The sequence below is a fragment of the Podarcis bocagei genome, assembly GCF_964188305.1.
Source record: "Podarcis bocagei genome assembly, chromosome: 3".
Taxonomy (NCBI): domain Eukaryota; kingdom Metazoa; phylum Chordata; class Lepidosauria; order Squamata; family Lacertidae; genus Podarcis; species Podarcis bocagei.
Window position 1 is genome coordinate 2,632,017 of NC_138127.1, and position 18,945 is coordinate 2,650,961.

Below are 18,945 nucleotides of genomic sequence, written 5' to 3' on the forward strand. Positions count from 1 at the left end.
TTGATACTTCCATAGTCTCAGAAAACACTGAGTAAAGGTCAGTTCAAAATTTAAGAGTAAGCTGGAATAATCTACTAAATTCCAGTTATAAAGCACTGCTGAAATTCCCTCTGCACCCTTCTTCTTACTTTAATTCAGAGTGCTGTCCTATGCAAACTGGGAATGTGCTTGCATAGGTTTTGGCTTGTAAAATACATTTGTTTAACAAAGGCAGCTGATTTGCAAGCTTTGGCTTTTAATTAGAAATGCAAATAATCTTGCAAAGAAGTTTTGTTAAGTATGAAGTAGGAAGCCCATTGAAGAAAAAGAGGGAAGTAACTATCTCCTTGCTTGATTCCTTGCTCCCTTTTATTTCTTCATTTTTTGTGTTTTGAAATGATAGAACTCACTGATTGACTGCAAAAAGGCTGGAGATCAAAAGGAAGGATCCAGCCTCTCTTCCCTAACCTCATTTAAAAAAAATAAAGCTGGATTCCCATCTTGCTACAGTTAAATAATGGAACAAGACTGATTAGTCTTGCAATTCTGTGCCTTTTGAATGGAGCTAATAGCCATCACAGACAATAGTAATATTTCCCAGGACTACCATATTTTTCACTCCATAAGACGCACCCAGTTTTTAGAGGGGGAATGCAAGAAAAAAAAATCTTTATAGGGAGCGCTGAGCAGAGCCTGTATGTATCCCAGGCTCTGCTTAGCGCTCCCTTTCACAAGCCACGTGGAGCGTGTGTGCGGCGCTTGCAGGCTTTTCCCCGAGAAGGGAGAAGGGCGTGGTCTAGTGGTTCAGAGCGGTGGACTTGTAATCTGGTGAACCGGGTTCTCTTCCCCACTCCTCCACATGCAGCTGCTGGGTGACCTTGGGCTAGTCATACTTCTCTGAAGTCTCCCAGCCCCACTCACCTCACAGAGTGTTTGTTGTGGGGGAAGAAGGGAAAGGAGAATGTTAGCCGCTTTGAGACTCCTTCGGGTAGTGATAAAGCGGGATATCAAATCCAAACTCTTCTTCCTCTTCTACTGATGAGCTGCCCTTCTCCCTCCTCGGGGAAAGGCCCTCCACGCGCTCCACGCGGCTCTTGGGGGCTTTTCTGGGAGGTGGGGGAAGGGACTGAGGGGCTAAGCCAGAAGCCTGCATTCACTCCATAAGACGCACACACATTCCCCCTTTCTTTTTAGGAGGGAAAAGGTGTGTCTTATAGAGCGGAAAAAAACGGTTGTTGTTGTTGTTTTATTAGATTCACAGGGCAGTTGACAACTTATCCCCATCCACTCCTCAGAGCAGGGAGGACTTTTCACCAGAATGACCCTGACAGGAGGAATGTCAAAACCTGTCAGTCATGTGGACCTGTAAGCTCCCTAGAAATCACCTTTAACAGGTTTTGAATTGCAATGCTAACTTTTCTAAGCTCGCCCCCGAGATTGCAATAGATAGTAAAACAAAGATTTTGTCGTGGCATGTGATGCTAGGTAAAAGACAAATATTATTTAGCATTCCTTGGGCTGTGTTAACCAGGAACAAAAAACCAACAGGTATGTCATTTAAAAAGATCCACCTGTTTCGCTTTCCAATTGTACCTGCATCAAAATCAATCAATCAATAAAAATATCCATTGATCATCCTAGAACACGAGCCCCTTATGAGTAGGCCACATCAAGGGATAGTGATGTGATCTAAATAACTATCAATTATCAGAAATTATAGCAGAAAACTCTTCCCCAAGCAGGCATGTTTTTTCCACAGCTGTGGAGAGGTTGAATAATATCACCTGTTGACTCAGGAATAAATCCAAATCCAGTGTTTTTCTTTGTTGTTTTTTTGTTAATACAGCTGGTGATACAAGTGAAATATTTGGGTAACTGGAAGTTGCTGTTGTTGGCATCCATCTTGTCTTGAGAGACAATGGAATGCGCCTCCCGGGGTAAAGCCAAACCGCTGGAAAATCAATCACCTTTTGTGGCTGCAGTGGCCAGTAACTCATAACTGCTGCCTCCCGCATTGTTTTTGCTGAGTTAGCAGCACGATAAGTGACCTCTCTAGGGCACAAGCCTCGGCAGTGAGGTCTTGGGCTGCCCAGGCGACAAGATCCCCCTCTCAAATATAAAACTGCAGGAGAATAAGATGTTGCCTCATCTCTTCAGTGTGTTGTTCCACATTCTACCAGATATTGAATTGACTGAGAAAAGATCTCGCTCTCTCTCTCTTTGGTGATCAGTCATAGCCAAATAAGATTGTCTTCCATGAATACGGTATTAGCGCTGTGTCCATAAGTGACTGTGGAGGCCAATTCTGGATCTACACGTCCTTCCACAGTGGGGACATTGGTTTCCAGGTGGGAGTTGATCACGGTGTGGATTTGCCAAGAGTGCCTTCCTCTTAGCACGTTTCTCCCTTGCGTCCTGAGTTCGAGTGTCTTCAAAGCCCATGACACCTTTGGGAAAGGCTGTTCTCCAACTGGAGCGCTCGCAGGCCAGTGTTTCCCAGTTTTCAGTGTTTATACTACTTTTTTTTTTTTAGATTTGCCTTGAGAAAGTCTTTAAACCTCTTTTGCTGACCACCAGCATTACGCTTTCCATTTTTAAGTTTGGAATAGAGTAGTTGCTTTGGAAGATCATCAGGCATCCGCACAACATGATATTGAATTGACTGAGATACCAGATACTGAATTGACTGAGAAAAGATTTATCCCCATAGAGTCTATACATGATACAGCTTTAAAAAGGGCAGCACTCAACATTTGAGGCCTGATAACAACATTTGAATCCTCCTGTCGAAACTGTGGTTCATTTAAAGCTTCAACCATGACTTATAGAAACAAGCCAAAATCAAAATATGTTTACAGATCTTGCTTTGTTTCAGTATACCATGGTTTAAATCAGCTTTCCCCTCAAGCTGGTGCCCTCCAGCGATTTGTACCAGAATGCTCACCATCCCTGACCATTGGCTGTTGCTGAAGTTTAAATCTTCTCTGATGGAAAATAGTTCAGTACAAAACATCATGTTATATTCTCCATCAAAACTGATTTACACTGTTGGATTTATCTTAATGCTGCCAACGTTTTCAGCTGCACACAATTATTTCCCATATATTCAATAAACGTTTTCCAGTCTTCTCTGAAGGTATGTTCTTCTTGTTCTCTTATTCTATATGTTATGTTGTACATATTCTGTCAACTTAAGTTGACATTTTTCTTTGGTTGGGACCTCGCTCGTTCTCCATTTTTGGGCTAACAAAACATGGGCCGCAGTAGTAGTTTTTTGTCACCTGGGAATTTCAATCTGAATTATCCCCAACAGAAAGGACTCTGGTTTTTTTTGGGAAAGTACTTTTAAACATTTTTTCCAGTTCATTATGGATCGTTTCCCAATACTATTTTACCCTTTTACAAGTCCGTCCTAACATCTATTGTCTGTGCTCTGGTAACCTCTAGGTTAGATTACTGTAGTGTGTTATACGTAGGTCTGCCTCTGAAGACAGTTCAGAAACATCAGCTGGTGCAGAATTCAGTGGCCAGATTGGTTTGAGCATATAACACTGATCCTGGCCTGACTGCACATACTCCCAGTTAGCTTCCCAGCCCAATGGAAAGGACTGGTTTTAACCAGACCTTGTATTCGGAACTAAGCTGCATGCATAAGTTAGAACCAATGCATCTGGGATAATTTGCATTCTGGTTTGAACATGACTGTTTTTGACCTTACCCCCCCCCCCCAAGGGACGTCCTGGGAAACAATCAGAGAACATGCCCCGCTGAACAGCACGCATCAAGGCTGGCTGTAATAGTCACAGAGGGTTTGGCTAGCATCTTGCATAGCTAACACACAGTAGTCTCATGGCTGGTGTCAAATGCATCAAAACTACTTTGTGGGGGCTGGAGTTATTTCTGAAATACCTCTGCAGCACAAAAAGCAATCTCCAGGGTGGCCGTTCTCTCTAGCTGAGCAATGTTGAGTCATACTGGTTTGGAGGAAGAGAGATAAACAGAGAAATTATCCCTGTTCATGTGATCGCCACCCAAAACTATTTACATGATATCCGTTGTCTGTGCTTTGCTGACAAAAAAAGGGGGGGGGGTCAAAGTATTTGCTGAATGATGCACCAAATTATACAGCAAATGGGCAGATTTTTTATATTCACATTTTTGTAGCGTACTTTCGTGTATTAGAATTGGTTAAAAAAACAACACCTACTTCCCCCTAAAAAAAAAATGTCATCTTATTTTGCCAGTTTTCCACATTTCTTTCCAATTGCTAGTAGTGCCTGTCTAGAAGAAAAACAGCCAGGGAGAAGCTGTTTGTGGAGGGGAAGAAAAGAAGGGTTCTTTGCAAACAGCCCCATCCACTTGGCACATGTTCCAGTTCAAGTGCGAACCTCCAATCATTGGCACGATCCACATTGTAATACACAGTTTGTGCCACCATTACCTCTGGTATCAGCTGGGCTTTTTTCCAGCTAGAACTCACCGGAACTCAGTTCCGGCCCCTCTCAAGTGGGTGCCATTGCCATTATACGAGAATAAGGGGAGCATTCATGTTGAGTTCCGGCACCTCTTTTTCTAGATAAATAGCACTGGGTATGAGCCATTACACCAGGCATCCCCAACCTGCAGCTCTCCAGTTGTTTTTGGCCTAAAACTCCCATGATCCATAGCTAACATGGCCAGTGGTCAGGGATGATGGGAATTGTAGTCCAAAACATCTGGTTGGGGATGCCTGCATTACACTAGTGAATATTGGTTTCACTGTGCTATTATTATTTTTTAATCCCACATACAAAACACGCTTGCGCTTTTATTGAAGCACGTCTATCGGCTAATCAGTTGTTGGTTTTTAAAAAAGGCTTTGTGCATTTTGACTCTCAGCTGAAACAGTCAAAGCTTCTCTGTTTTCTTAGCTTTTGCAAAATAATTTAGATGAGCCCTAGAAATTGGTGGTTGCTCACTCAGATTAAGTGCCCCCTCCTCCACCGGATGATTTCAGTTGCGCCTTCTGCGGTGCAATCTGCGTGTTGTACGTGGGCGGGAGAAATGATTGTCGGGGCCAGCCTTTCTCAACCTCAGTTCCCCAGAGGTTGTAGGACTACAACACCCATCATCCCTGACCACTGGTCCTGCTAGCGAGGGATGATGGGAGTTGTAGTCCAACAACACCTTGGGAACCGAGGATGATACAATATATGGTGTCTTCCCATCATTTGTTTACACTGTTTTTCCTTAACACTGTGTCACTGGATGTGCTGCTGATTTTTCCAATCCTCATGAACACAGGGGTGGCTCACATGGGCAGAGATGATGCCCACAGTTTAGATCCTGAAGGAGCGTCTCCACCTCCATCATTCTGCCCAGACACTGAGGTCCAGCGCCGAGGGCCTTCGGTGGTTCCTTCACTGCGAGAAATGAAGCTACAGGGAACCAGGCAGAGGGCCTTCTCGGTAGTGGCGCCCGCCCTGTGGAATGCCCTCCTACCAGATGTCAAAGAGAAAAACAATTACCAAACTTTTAGAAGACATCTGAAGGCAGCCTTGTTTAGGGAAGCTTTTAATGTTTAATAGGTTATTGTATTTTAGTGTTTTGTTGGAAGCAGCCCAGACTGACTGGGGAAACCCAGCCACATGGGCGGGGTACAAATGATAAATAATAATAATAATAATAATAATAATTATTATTATTATTATTATTATTATTATTAGAAAGTCTGATCTGGGCTGCTGCATGGTGGTTCCCGCCACATAAAGGTAAAGGTAAAGGGACCCCTGACCATTAGGTTCAGTCGTGACCAACTCTGGGGTTGCGGCGCTCATCTCGCTTTATTGGCCGAGGGAGCCGGCGTACAGCTTCCGGGTCATGTGGCCAGCATGACTAAGCTGCTTCTGGCGAACCAGAGCAGCTCACGGAAACGCCGTTTACCTTCCCGCTGGAGCGGTACCTATTTATCTACTTGCACTTTGACGTGCTTTCGAACTGCTGGGTGGGCAGGAGCAGGGACCGAGCCACGGGAGCTCACCCCGTCATGGGGATTCGAACCGCCGACCTTCTGATCGGCAAGTCCTAGGCTCTGTGGTTTAACCCACAGCGCCACCCATGTCCCAAATATTGTTGGGTGTACAACTCCCATCATCCCTCCCCACTGGGCATTCTGGCTGGGGCCAATGCAAGTTAAAGAACCGAATAACACCTGCAGTTTCCCACACCTGGCATAGAGAATATGAAGATGAAGACATGCTTTCTTTGGGATCAATTGCCTTTAAAGAACATCCATACACTTTCAAGCAACACAGAGCTCATCTTAAGGCAGAAGGAGCAGTTGACTGTCTCCCCCCGGGTAGCACACTCTTGTGAAGCTCAATGAAGCTGTTAAAACTGTTATATTTTAGCGGAAGGAATGTTGTTAATCTAATATTCCCACTTAGTGGGTTCCTAGCTGATTTGTAACTGTGCCTTTTTTTTTTACCAACAAGAGATTTCCACTTTTGCAACTGTTAAGAATCTTCGTGATTGCCTGTTCCATGTGCATAAGGCAGCTGCTTAGCAACCGGAGTGAATTGCTTTCCGGAGCTGGGATTTAAATCTTGATTCTCTTAAGAGGGAGAGGAGAGGGGAAGATGGATTGATGACTACATAGACAGGCAAATTACCGTGTGCAATGTGCTTTCACAAATTCCTGTGTTTCTGAATCTCTGAATAGAAATGCGGGGGGGGGGGTTGCTGAATTAATACAGCAAGGCTCAAGAAAATGGTGTATTAGCAATATAACCATTATTCTGAAAAAAATGAAAAGCCCTATTTATTACTTTTAAGCTCCTTGTGATAGCTATCATAATGCTTCTAATGTGTTTTGCCTCAACTCCACGAGGCACGCTAGTATTATGTCTGTATTGCAGATGGTAATATTGAGACACACAGAAAGTGATTACGATAGTCTTCGAGGTCTTTTTCATTGTCCCACGAGTTTCCAGAAATTTGACCAATGGAGTGATTCTCTTGACATAGCCTGGCATCTTTTGAGTGCTTTTAATGCGTCTAACCTTTCCAATCTGTTGCTCTGTTTTCATGTTGACTTTGCTGCTGGTGGTATTATTCTTTTGTGGTGATTTTAGTGGTGCGCTTCCATGTTCTATTTTTGCTCTTTTAAATCATTGCGAGCTGTTCCAAGAGCCTTCAGGCCAACAAGTGGCCTATTAAACCTTGGTAATAGACATGTTCTTGCTCTTGATGAGGTTACGCTTCCTCCATGTTTAGCCTGGAGAAGAGGAGGTTAAGGGGTGATATGATAGCCATGTTCAAATATATAAAAGGATGTCACATAGAGGAGGGAGAAAGGTTGTTTTCTGCTGCTCCAGAGAAGCGGACACGGAGCAATGGAGCCAAACTACAAGAAAGAAGATTCCACCTAAACATTAGGAAGAACTTCCTGACAGTAAGAGCTGTTCGACAGTGGAATTTGCTGCCAAGGAGTGTGGTGGAGTCTCCTACTTTGGAGGTCTTTAAGCAGAGGCTTGACAACCATATGTCAGGAGTGCTCTGATGGTGTTTCCTGCTTGGCAGGGGGTTGGACTCGATGGCCCTTGTGGTCTCTTCCAACTCTATGATTCTCTGATTCTCTGATTCTATGAAGGAGCAGGTTCGTAGCTTGGGAGTCCTTCTGGATCCTTTGCTGTCGCTCGAGGCTCAGGTGGCCTCAGTGGCCCGGAGTGCCTTCCATCAGTTTCGGCTGGTGGCCTAGCTACACCCCTATCAGGACAGGGATAGCCAACTACTGTGCTCTGGTAACCTCCAGGTTAGATTACTGCAATGCATTACACATAGGGCTGCCTCTGAAGACAGTTTGGAAACTTCAGCTGGTGCCGAATTCAGTGGCCAGGTTGCTCAATGGAGCAAGGCGGTTTGAGCATATTACACTGATCTTGGTCCAACTGGACTGGCTACAAGTTAGTTTCTGGGCCCAATTCAAAGTGTGGTTTTGACCTATAAAGCTTTAAACAGCTTAGGACTGCAATACCTCAAGGACCGCCTCTTTCCATATGAACCTGCTCAGACCCTGAGATCATCTTCTGAGGCCCTTCTTTGTGTGTCTCCTTCTCAAGAGGTCCAGAGGGTGGCAACACAAGAATTGGCCTTTTCTGCAGTGGCTCCCCGTCTGTGGGATGCTCTCCCCAGGGAAGTTTGCCTGGCGCCTTCATTGTACACCTTTAGGTGCCAGGCAAAAATGTTCCTTTTTAACCAGGCCTTTGGTTGATCTGATTGACATCCAATGCCCTATTAAAATGTGTTGGGGCTGAACATGGATTAAAAGCCATATAAGGAAACTTAGTAGTGTCAGTTGAGAGCAGTGTCAGTTGAGTGCTGGTGGTTGCTAGGTTGCAGAGGTCCTTGTGACACGCCCTTCATTGTGACACCTCCCTCTGGGGGCTCATTGGTCACTAGGGCTCTAGAGGCATAGCGATCTCCGATCTCCGTTGGCTTGATCATTCAGCGAGTGAGAGAGAAAGTGGATGGAGATGTAAGTAGACTTTCTCATCATCATCTGCATTCTGTGCTGGTAATGCTCCATGACCGTCTTAGGGAACATTTAAAATAGGACATTCCAGGATCAAATCAGAAACTGGGACACCTTTGTAAATCTGGGACTGTCCCTGGGGAATGGGGGCCCTTAGGGGGTCTGGTACCTGGCCTTTGACACCAGAGAGTTGTATTTTAAAGACTCGCCCTGTTAACATCCAATGCCCTTTTGTGTTTGGGGGGGTGGGTAATTAGGTTTTAATTTTTATTATGTATTTTTATATTGTGATCTTATCCTGTGAACTGCCCTGAAACCTGTGGATATAGGGCGATATGCAAATTTAATTAATAGCAACACTAATAATTATAATTTAGATAGCTGTAACTTGCCATAGGACCTGCTAGTGAAGGAGGTTAATAAAATGAATAAACATGCAAGGGGTGATTTCTGGTTTTCCACTGTTCAGCAATATAGGACCAAAGAGGCAGAGAGATAGATTAGATAGCTAATGCTCAGTAGGTGCAGGAACAACGGAAGCTTGAATATAAAGGAATAAATTTCATTTTTCATACTTGTAAAAAGCTGAACATGGATTAAAAGCCAGATAAGGAAACTTAGTAGTGTTAGTTGAGACTAGTGTCAGTTGAGTGCTGGTGATTGCTAGGTTGCGGAGGTCCTTGTGACACGCCCTTCATTGTGACACCTTCCTCTGCTGGCTCCTTGGTCACTAGGGCTCTAGAGGCATAGCCATCTCCTTTGGTTTGATCATTCAGCGAGTGAGAGTTGGAGATGGAGATGTAAGCCGCCTAGAGTGGCTGGGGAAACTCAGCCAGATGGGCAGGGTATAAATAATAAATTATTATTATTATTATTATTATTATTATTATTATTAGTAGTAGTAGTAGTAGTAGTAGATGGAGATGTAAGAAGACTTTCTCATCAGCATCTGCATTCTGTGCTGGTAACGCTCCATGAGAAGGAACATTTAAAAGATTAAGATTGGGAATGATTTAAAGGCTTCAGCCAGCCCACTATTTTGTAACAGCGAAGGGAATTAACTATGGATTCTGCTTACACTTTAGGAAAACTAATAAGATGTCACACCTTGGAAAAGGACATTCTTTTTAGGCTAGTGACACAAGAGTCACTTGATAACTCGCCATGGGAGCATTAAGCATGTCCTCTGGAAGGGTAATATATTGCATTGTCTTCCTCCCCTTCCTGCCTCCCAGGGCCCATCTTTCAAAGGACAACCAGGGTACAAAACCCTTCAGCATGCTGATGTTTCTTCTATAGTAATATTAGTATGTGGTATTTGATGTTTCCCTTTTAAACATCCCTTCTCCAGTGTGGTGTAGTGGTTAAGAGCGGTAGTCACGTAATCTGGGTAACCGGGTTCGCGTCTCCGCTTCTCCACATGCAGCTGCTGGGTGACCTTGGGCCAGTCACACTCTCAGCCCCACTCACCTCACAGAGTGTTTGTTGTGGGGGAGGAAGGGAAAGGAGATTGTTAGCCGCTTTGAGACTCCTGAAGGGGAGTGAAAGGCGGGATATCAAATCCAAACTCTTCTTCTTCTTCTTCTACTAAGCAAACCCATCTCTTTCAATGAGATGATGATAATTGTCTTATAACATCCAGAGGGTGCTATTCTGGCTACAATATTCAAGTACTCTCTTCACAGGATACCCATTGTGATATGCCTAGGAAAGTGAATCCGTCTTGAGCTTTGAGTCATGAATGCCCAAACCAGTTTAGGGATGTAGATCAGGAGAGTGCTGTGAGTCCCATTTATCACATTTTAACAGGCCTTCTCTGCAGTGGCTCCCTATCTGTGGAATGCTCTCCCCAGGGAAATTCACCTGGCGCCTTCATTATAAACCTTTAGGCACCAGGCAAAAAGGTTCCTTTTTAACCAGGCCTTTGATTGATCTGATTGACATCCTTTGCCCTTTAAAAATGTGGTGGGGGGGGCTATTGGGTTGTTGTTTTTATTTTTATTATGAGTTTTGTGGTTTTATATCTTGATTTTTATTCTGTGAACTGCCCTGAGACCCTTGGGTATATGGCAGTATATAAATTCAACTAACAACAATTTTCTGCCTCGCAAAGAATTATTGAGCCTTAAAACCGGCAAGCATCCAGCTCGATAGTTCATGTTCTTAACCACTGCAGTAGAACTTGTCTCTGAAGTTGCAATTAGGAGAGCAGCCAAGGGTGTGTTTTAGCAACACTCACATGAGGCAAGTTGGAGGGCATAAGTATATAACCGTCGTAATGTGTTTAAGCCAGCAGTGTAATTAGGCTGTCACCTAGTCACTTCTGGTAAGTAATGGTTTCCTCTGGCAGCAGATGATGTGCGTTCCCCTCTGCCCTCCCTCTGTTATGCTGATAGTAAAGTGGAACCTTGGTTCTTGAACGGCTTAATTGACGAACAAATCGGCTCCCAAACGCTGAAAAACGTGTTTCGGTTTTTGAACGTTTTTCAGAAGCCGAATGTCTGACACAGTTTTCGCTTGCAGCCAATTAGAAGCTCTGCCTTGGTTTCCAAACGTTTCAAAAGTCAAACAGACTTCCGGAATGGATTCCGTTTGAGAACCAAGGTACCACTGTACGCTGAATATCGAAGGTCCCATAATGAGATGCTGGAGCAGCAATCTGTGTGCACATAGTATCCTAGGAATTGCTGCAGCATGGCTTCTTCCCGTGCCTCTTAGATTGCTGGAGGCCAAGCTCAAGTCGGAAGTGTCTCCACACCTCCCATCTCATGCCAAGGATGCATGGAGTTGGGTCAAGGGTTATCAAGGGGTGCAGGAAGATGCTACTTGAAGTGGCTTCCATGCTGTTCAAGGTAACATTGGTAGGACCAAGGGGGTACAGTGGTACCTCAGGTTAAGTACTTAATTCATTCCGGAGGTCCGTACTTAACCTGAAACTGTTCTTAACCTGAAACACCACTTTAGCTAATGGGGCCTCCTGCTTCTGCCACGCCACCGGAGCCCGATTTCTGTTCCCATCCTGAAGCAAAGTGCTTAACCTGAAGCACTATTTCTGGGTCTGTAACCTGAAGCGTATGTAACCTGAAGAGTATGTAACCTGAGGTACCACTGTATTTCAGCCGGAACTCATTGGCACACATTTCTGGCACCTTTGAGGTGGGCACCAATGCCATTATAAAAGAACGAGGGAGGCGTTCATGATGAGTTCCGGCACCTCATTTTCTAGAAAAATAGCTCAGACACAAAGCATCCTCCATGTTGCACCCATTCCCCAGTTGTGGAATACACAGATCTGTAGGAGTCTATTGGCTGGGTGCTGCTGCTTTGCCACACACCAAACTGGCCCCGTCCCAACTCTATGGTAGCTCTTTTGCCCCTTTCAGTCTGACCTTGTCCTAATTAAAAATAGATCTTCTTCAGCTAAATTAGGGTTGTCATATATCCAGAATTTCCCAGACATAGCCGGGATTCAGCTGTTTGTAACAGCGCCCAGGCGGAAATTGCTTAAATGTCCAAGAAAATCCGGATGTATGGCAACCCATGTCGGAAGCGTAGCTTTTGGCAAATTTCCTTTAAAATAGCTCAAAAACTTCATTTTTAAAAAGAGAATTTTTAAAAAGCTCAACAACTTTTGTGTCTGGATTTTCATTTTTTGAAATATGACAACCCTAACTAAATATTTATCTTAATAACTTTATAATTTGCTGCTGTGAGTTTGGAGCCATGCTGCTTCGCCCAAATATTTTATTTCTCTCCATAGACAGGTAATTCTATTTATTGATTCAGCCTACTGCTTTAAGTTTTTGATGCTATGCCTACTTACCTTGGAAGAATATCCATGATTTTCATCACTTGACTGCCGCCGTGATAATAACCACTGTAGTTCACGTACGAGGAACAAGATTTAAATTCAGTGGGAAGAATTCAGCATCGCGCTACACTTCTGTCAGGGCAAGCATTTTGACTTGACAGACAGAAGGATCCCTCCTCTCCCCTCAGCCCCCCATCTTGTATTCTGCTCCAGGTGTTCTCCAAGCCCCCACCCAAGCCAATTTGGGCGTGGGGTGTGAGGGAAGAGGCTGGGGAAGCCCCATTGCACAAGCAGGAGTCCTTGCTCAGGGCTTACGCAGATGGGACTTCCTATATCTTCAGTGGTGGCCATTTACACACTTGACTTTAAACCATCAAGTGAAGTACTGTCAAGTGGTATGCCCCGCGGAGGACCTTAAGGTCCACAAATGACAACACTTTGGAGGTCCCAGGTCTCAAGGTGGTTAGATTGGTCTCAGCTAGGGCCAGGTCCTTTTCAGTACTGGCCCCGACTTGGTGGAAAGCTCTGTCACAAGAGACTAGGGCCTGCAAGACAGAGCTGTTCCGCCTGGCCTTTGGCTTGGACTCAGTCTGACCCTTATGTTTCCCTCCCCTTATGGTTTTGATCTATGGGCTATTATTAAAAAGAGGCTGCATTTTAAATTGTATTTTTAACCTGTATTTTAAATTGCCCCCCCATTATGATTTTATTGTAATTTTACTGGTTTTGGCTGAGCCTGGCTTTGGCTGGGGAGGGCGTGGTATAAATAAAATATTATTATTATTATTATTATTATTATTATTATTATTATTATTATTAGCGGCATATTCTCCAGTGACTTCCATAGAGCTTCCTGTTCACATCTGTGATGCCAAAGTTGGGGAGATCTGTAAAGATTATTCATGATAGCTAGTTAGAAAGAACTTTTAATTTACTGAGCCTGGACCAGATTTGCCTGGCAAACTAGTTAATTTTCCTATTTAATTCCTCCCAGTAAATGATAGTCATAACTTTGGCAGAAGAAGATACCCAACACCAAGTCGAGTGACTGATCCATTTAACACAGGTGTTGTCTATACTGCGGCAGACAGTGACTTTCAAACAGGAGTCTTATTCAGCCCTACCTGGAAGGACGCGGGTGGCGCTGTGGTCTAAACCACTGAGCCTCTTGCACTTGCTGATCAGAAGGTCGGCGGTTCGAATCCTTTCAGCGGAGTGAGCTCTCGTTGCTCTGTCTCAGCTCCTGCCAACGTAGCAGTTCGAAAGCACGCTAGTGCAAGTAGATAAATACCACTGTGGCGGGAAGGTAGCGAGGCAGGGCCAGCCCTACCTATAGACAGAATGCCAACCTAGCAGTTCGAAAGCATTCCAGTGCAAGTGGATAAATAGGTACTGTGGCGTTCATATGGAGCCCCTAGTCGTCTCACGGACTATTGACCCGTACACCACTAATCCGCTGCCACCAACCAGGTCCTCCCCGGTAAAATCACTTCAGCCTCAGTCAGGTTCTCAATTAATAAAGAAGAGTGTATTTTATTTCAAACACAAACAAACTTTTACAGCATTCCAAATGTGGTTACTCTTTACTATCTTAGTCTTATTTTCCTCTCTCTGTCTCTTCTACCTCCCCTCACTCAAGAACCCACTGCCCTGTCTCTCTATTAACAACTGCCTACCAACTGCTTCTCCAACTGCCTTTCCCAACCAGCCAACCCACTAAAACCAACCAACTACCCACCAACAACTCACTCAAACCTCGGGCTAAGCCTTTTTATACACAGGTAGGCTCCACCTCCGGCTCTCCTATTGGTCTGTATTTTTAACCCTATCTCTCCCCCTTTTCAAACATTTTCTAAATGAACGAGCAAACGCCACAGGTACCGCAGTGGCGGGAAGGTAAATGGCGTTTTCGTGTGCTCTGGTTTCCACCACGGTGTCCCATTGCGCCAGAATAATAAATAATAATAATAAATTTTATTTATATCCCGCCCTCCCCAGCCGAAGCCGGGCTCAGGGCGGCTAACAACAATAAAACAGTACAACAGCACAACAGCACAACACAACACTCTAAAATCATTCATTATAAAATTAATTCAAATAAAACCAATGGCAACCATTGGGCCAGAGCTCCACGAAGATTGCCGAAGGAGGGAGTCAGGCTGTGCCCTAGCCAAAGGCCTGGTGGAACAGCTCTGTCTTGCAGGCCCTGCGGAAAGATGTCAAGTCCCGCAGGGCCCTAGTCGCTTGTGACAGAGCGTTCCACCAAGTCGGGGCCACAGCTGAAAAAGCCCTGGCTCTAGTTGAAGCAGTTTAGGCGTGCTGGCCACATGACACGGAAAGCTGTCTGTGGACGAACGCCAGCTCCCTTGGCCTGAAAGTGAGATGAGCGCCACAACCCCATAGTCGCCTTTAACTGGCCTTAACCGTCCAGGGGTCCTTTCCGTTTCCCTTTTACCTGGAGGTGTCGGTGGGGGACTGAACCTGAATTATTCTACATGCAAAGCATGTGTCCCACCACTGCATTTCAGGAAAATATTGCAAAGTTTAGCGAGCACTCCCAGCTAGCTGCTGAGGTTCATCAGATGTAGTTCATCACTACATCTGCTGCCCAAGCTCTCCAAAAAGTGGCACAGGATTGTTTTGGGGGGTAGATAGACTGGAGCTGGCACAGAAATGAGGTGCAGGCACTTGCGGAGGTCCTGTAACCAGTGTCAGCTTGAGAACAGCTTGGCATCCAACAAACCAGTCCTGCCCTCAGAGCACCCCATTCCGGGGCCTTCCGTGAGGCTACACAGGCAAGCGTATTGCTTGCGGTTTTGCAGAAGTCTGTGCTGGGCAAGTGGCCGAGTGATGCTTCCACAAAATCCAAATCCCACAGAGCTTGGCAGAAGGGGCGCAGGGAGTTGGATTTCGCCTCGTCGGTACTTACAGTGGTGCCTCGCAAGACGAAAATAATCCGTTCCGCGAGTCTCTTCGTCTAGCGGTTTTTTCGTCTTGCGAAGCAACCCTATTAGCGGATTAGCGCTATGAGCGGCTTAGCGGATTAGCGGCTATTAAAAGCTTAGCGGCTTAGCGGCTAAAAGGCTATTAGCAGCTTAGTGGCTTAGAAAAAGGGGGGGGAGCGAAAAAAAATCGGAACACTCGCAAGACGTTTCCGTCTTGCGAAGCAAGCCCATAGGGAAATTCGTCTTGCGAAGCAGCTCAGAAACGGAAAACCCTTTCGTCTAGCGGGTTTTCCATCTTGCGAGGCATTCGTCTTGCGGGGCACCACTGTGGTTTCCTTTCAGGACTGACAGCATGTAGCTTCCCTTTACTGGAATCCTGATATCACAGAATAATAGACTTATAGAATTGCAAGGGGTCCCAAGAGCCATCTAGCCCAACCCCTTGCAGTGCAGGAATCTCAGTGAAAGTGTCCATGACATTACACAAACAGGGATCAAACACGGAAGTTTGGTTGTGCTTAGACTAACCTTGTGAAGAATACTGAGAATACAAAGATTAGATTGACTACGAAAGAATTAAAGGAAAGGAAGTGACTGAAGAACAGATGTAAAGGTGAATTAGATAACCAAGAGACGTGTGGTGAATGCGGTGGAAGTTTTTTTATAATATTTTAACTAGGATTTAAATATTGGAATGTTTGAAGTATGAATTTGGAATAATTGATTATGAAAAGTATTTTTTTCTTTTCATTCTTTTTCTTGTTTCTTTCTTTTATCTTTTGTCTTTCTTCTTTTCTAGTCTGCATTCTGGAAAATTGTGTAGACAAAACGTTTTTATGTATTGTTTCTATTTCTTTTTTCTATTCATTTTTTTGTAACATTTAATAAAATTTAATAAAAGGAAAAAAAGAAAGTGTCCATGACAGATGGCCGTCCAACATCTGCTCAAAAACCTCTAAGGCAGGAGAGCCCACCCCCTTCTGAGGGAGTCCATGCCACTGTCAGAAGGGCTTTCGTGATGTTTAAACAGAATTTCCTTTCTGGTAACTTGAAGCCATGGGTTCGTGTCCTGCCCTGCAGAGCAGGAGAAAAGAAACTTGCTCCATCTTCCCTGTAACAGCCCTTTAGATATCTGAAAAGTGGCTGTCGTATGATCTAACTAACCAGAGCAACCTATACCCAAGTATTCCACCTGGTGGAATGCTCTATTCCATGAGACTAGGGCCCTTCAGGATTTAACCTCCTTCCATCGGGCCTGTAAGACAGAGCTATTCCGCCTGGCCTTTAATTTGAATTCAGCCTGATCTTTTATTTCCCTTCTCTTCCCTCCCCCTCCCCTTTTATGAAGATTACCCGCTCTGAGACCCCTAATTCTCCCCTGGCCTCCTCGCTGGCCCAAGTAGGACTAATTCAGCCAGCTAGCCCTGGTAACTATCTAATGCTTCTTAGATGGATTTCCACTAAATTGATTTCTGAACTTTGAATTTTATCGTTATTCATGTTTTTATACTGTGTTTTATGCTGCTTTTACAATTAAGTGTTTTAAATTTGTTGTTAGCTGCCCTGAGCCAGGTTTTTGAACTGGGAAGGGCGGGGTATAAATAAATAAATAAATAAATAAATAAGAAGTATTTGCATTTAAGGACCTTAAACGCTCTTCATATCCATGTAACTAAATAGGTCTAAATCCAGATATCTATATTTAGCTGAGTTATAGGTTATGCTGAACTTTTCTAGTCCAAAACAAACTTTAGTTGTGTTTTTGGTTATAGCAACATTATGAGCAAAATAACGTTTACTTGAAATGCTTAAACAATGGATATGCTATCTAAGCCATTTGTTTTGCATTATTATTACCCTCGTTATTTCAAAGGCTTCAGTTTTATCTTTACTCTTCCAACCTCTTCCAAACGCATAAATTCTTTTGATGGAGGCCAGAACAGTAGCAACAGAGTTTTCAGCAGTGCTGAAACAGAAAGAATCGTCATCTTACTAAAATACACCATTACTAACCCAGGATGTTTTAAATAATTTTGTTTTTTAATACTGTTAGTTACAAATTCTAACAGGCATTTTGCAGAAGGAGAAATCATGTGGTGATCAAATGAAAGAAAAGCTTCCATTTAATTCGAATCAGTTCCGCCTCTTTAGCAGAGATCCAATATTCAGCTCTCCTTTTGTGATAACCTTCCATGCCAAGATAGCGCCTGGCAGAGAGAGTGACTTGACTCATTAAACCTACTAATGGGTCTCTTTTAATACACCTCCTGATTGGGTTCATATCGACCTGCCCCCTACAGGGTCGGATCCCGTATCAGACCATGGAAACTGATTGCCGCGGTTCATATGATAAGGTTTATATTTGGTTTTTCTCTGCCGAGGAGCAGGGAGGAGGAAGATACGCCATTTGAAATACTCTATCCAGGCTGCAGTTCCCAATATTTATGGTTGTCCTGATGTGCTCAACAGCTGAGGCTGCTAGATGATGATTAACAGGCCCATCAGATTCAAAAATTTCAGGAATTGACCTGAAAATCACACCCTCCTGCAAGGCATGGTGGTTATAATAATGAAGAAGATAATGTATTTCGTTGGCTGCTGTTTTATAGATTATGAATTATTTTATCTTCCATAATAGCCCCTTTGAATGACGTGAAAGCAAATGACCCAAACCATTGACCTGACCTCAAACTTACCCAGAGTATGCCCCATTGAACGCAATGGAGCTAATTTCTGAGTAGGCATATATTGGATTGCACTCCAAGGGAGTTCTGGAACAAAGCAATTAGATTTTGCTGGCCACTGATGTTGCTGCTGTGTTGGATCTGCCCGGCTGCTTCTTGTGGCACTACCTATAAAACCTGCTCCATCTCCCTATGAAAACCATCAGTGGTGTCCCCAAGCAACGGCCTCAGACTTTGAGCTTTCTTTTTCTTTTTCTAAAAAAAGCATGTCTCTAACCCCACCCCCACCCCCTGGAAAGAAAATTCTAAAGCACAATGTACAAGTACTCTTCTAAGTGATTTCTGTGGAATGAGGCAGCCTGCTTGCTTCTGCCCATCAGTGTTTTTAGCTAGTGAGTGAAGTCAGAGCTGTGATTGATCACAGAATTGTAGACTTGGAAGGGACCCAAAGCGTTTGGACGGTAGGCCATAGAAACCCCTGTGGTTCTAAAGAGCTGCTCTTTCTTCTCCCCCTAAATGCCCCTTTTCCTGTGTCTGTCCTATTTTCTAGTCATCTCCGTAGTTTGTCCTTCTGTTTTCCCCTAGAAAGCAGGATGCGTCTTTCCTGTGGCGGGTTAATCTGAGATGAGGTACTCCCTAGTCATTTTTTTCTGCAAATACTACTACACAGTACAGTTGTACCTTGGTTTTCGAACAGCTAAGTTCTCAAATGTTTTGGCTCCTGAATGCCGCAAACCCGGAAGTGACTGTTCCGGTTTGCGAACTATTTTTAGAAGCCGACGGGGCTTCCGATTGGCTGCAGGAGCTTCCTGTAGCCAATCGGAAGTCGCACTTTGGTTTCCGAATGTACTGGGAGTCAAATGGACCTCCAGAACGGATTCCGTTCGACTTCCAAGGTACGACTGGAAGTGGATGTTAAAGAATCCCCTCCCCATATGGCAAATGCAAAATGTGAGAACTTTGCCAACAGGTTAAGCATTTCTCCAAAGTCCAAGCATTCACTGTCTAGTTAAC

The 18,945-nt window shown here is 44.2% G+C and overlaps 2 protein-coding genes and 1 long non-coding RNA gene across 4 annotated transcripts in view; 2 read left to right on the forward strand and 1 right to left on the reverse strand.

The window, feature by feature from the left end:
- The window catches only part of VSNL1 (visinin like 1), a 110,577-nt gene that overhangs the window by 69,329 nt on the left and 22,303 nt on the right, over positions 1-18,945 (forward strand). The gene's annotated exons all lie outside the window — the stretch shown is intronic.
- The window catches only part of LOC308584511, a 158,734-nt gene that overhangs the window by 53,261 nt on the left and 86,528 nt on the right, over positions 1-18,945 (reverse strand). The gene's annotated exons all lie outside the window — the stretch shown is intronic.
- The window catches only part of GEN1 (GEN1 Holliday junction 5' flap endonuclease), a 90,315-nt gene continuing 83,717 nt past the window's right edge, over positions 12,348-18,945 (forward strand). The window contains exon 1 of the mRNA XM_081189069.1: positions 12,348-12,357. The gene's annotated coding sequence lies outside the window, so the exon portion shown is untranslated. The remainder of the gene's footprint in view (positions 12,358-18,945) is intronic.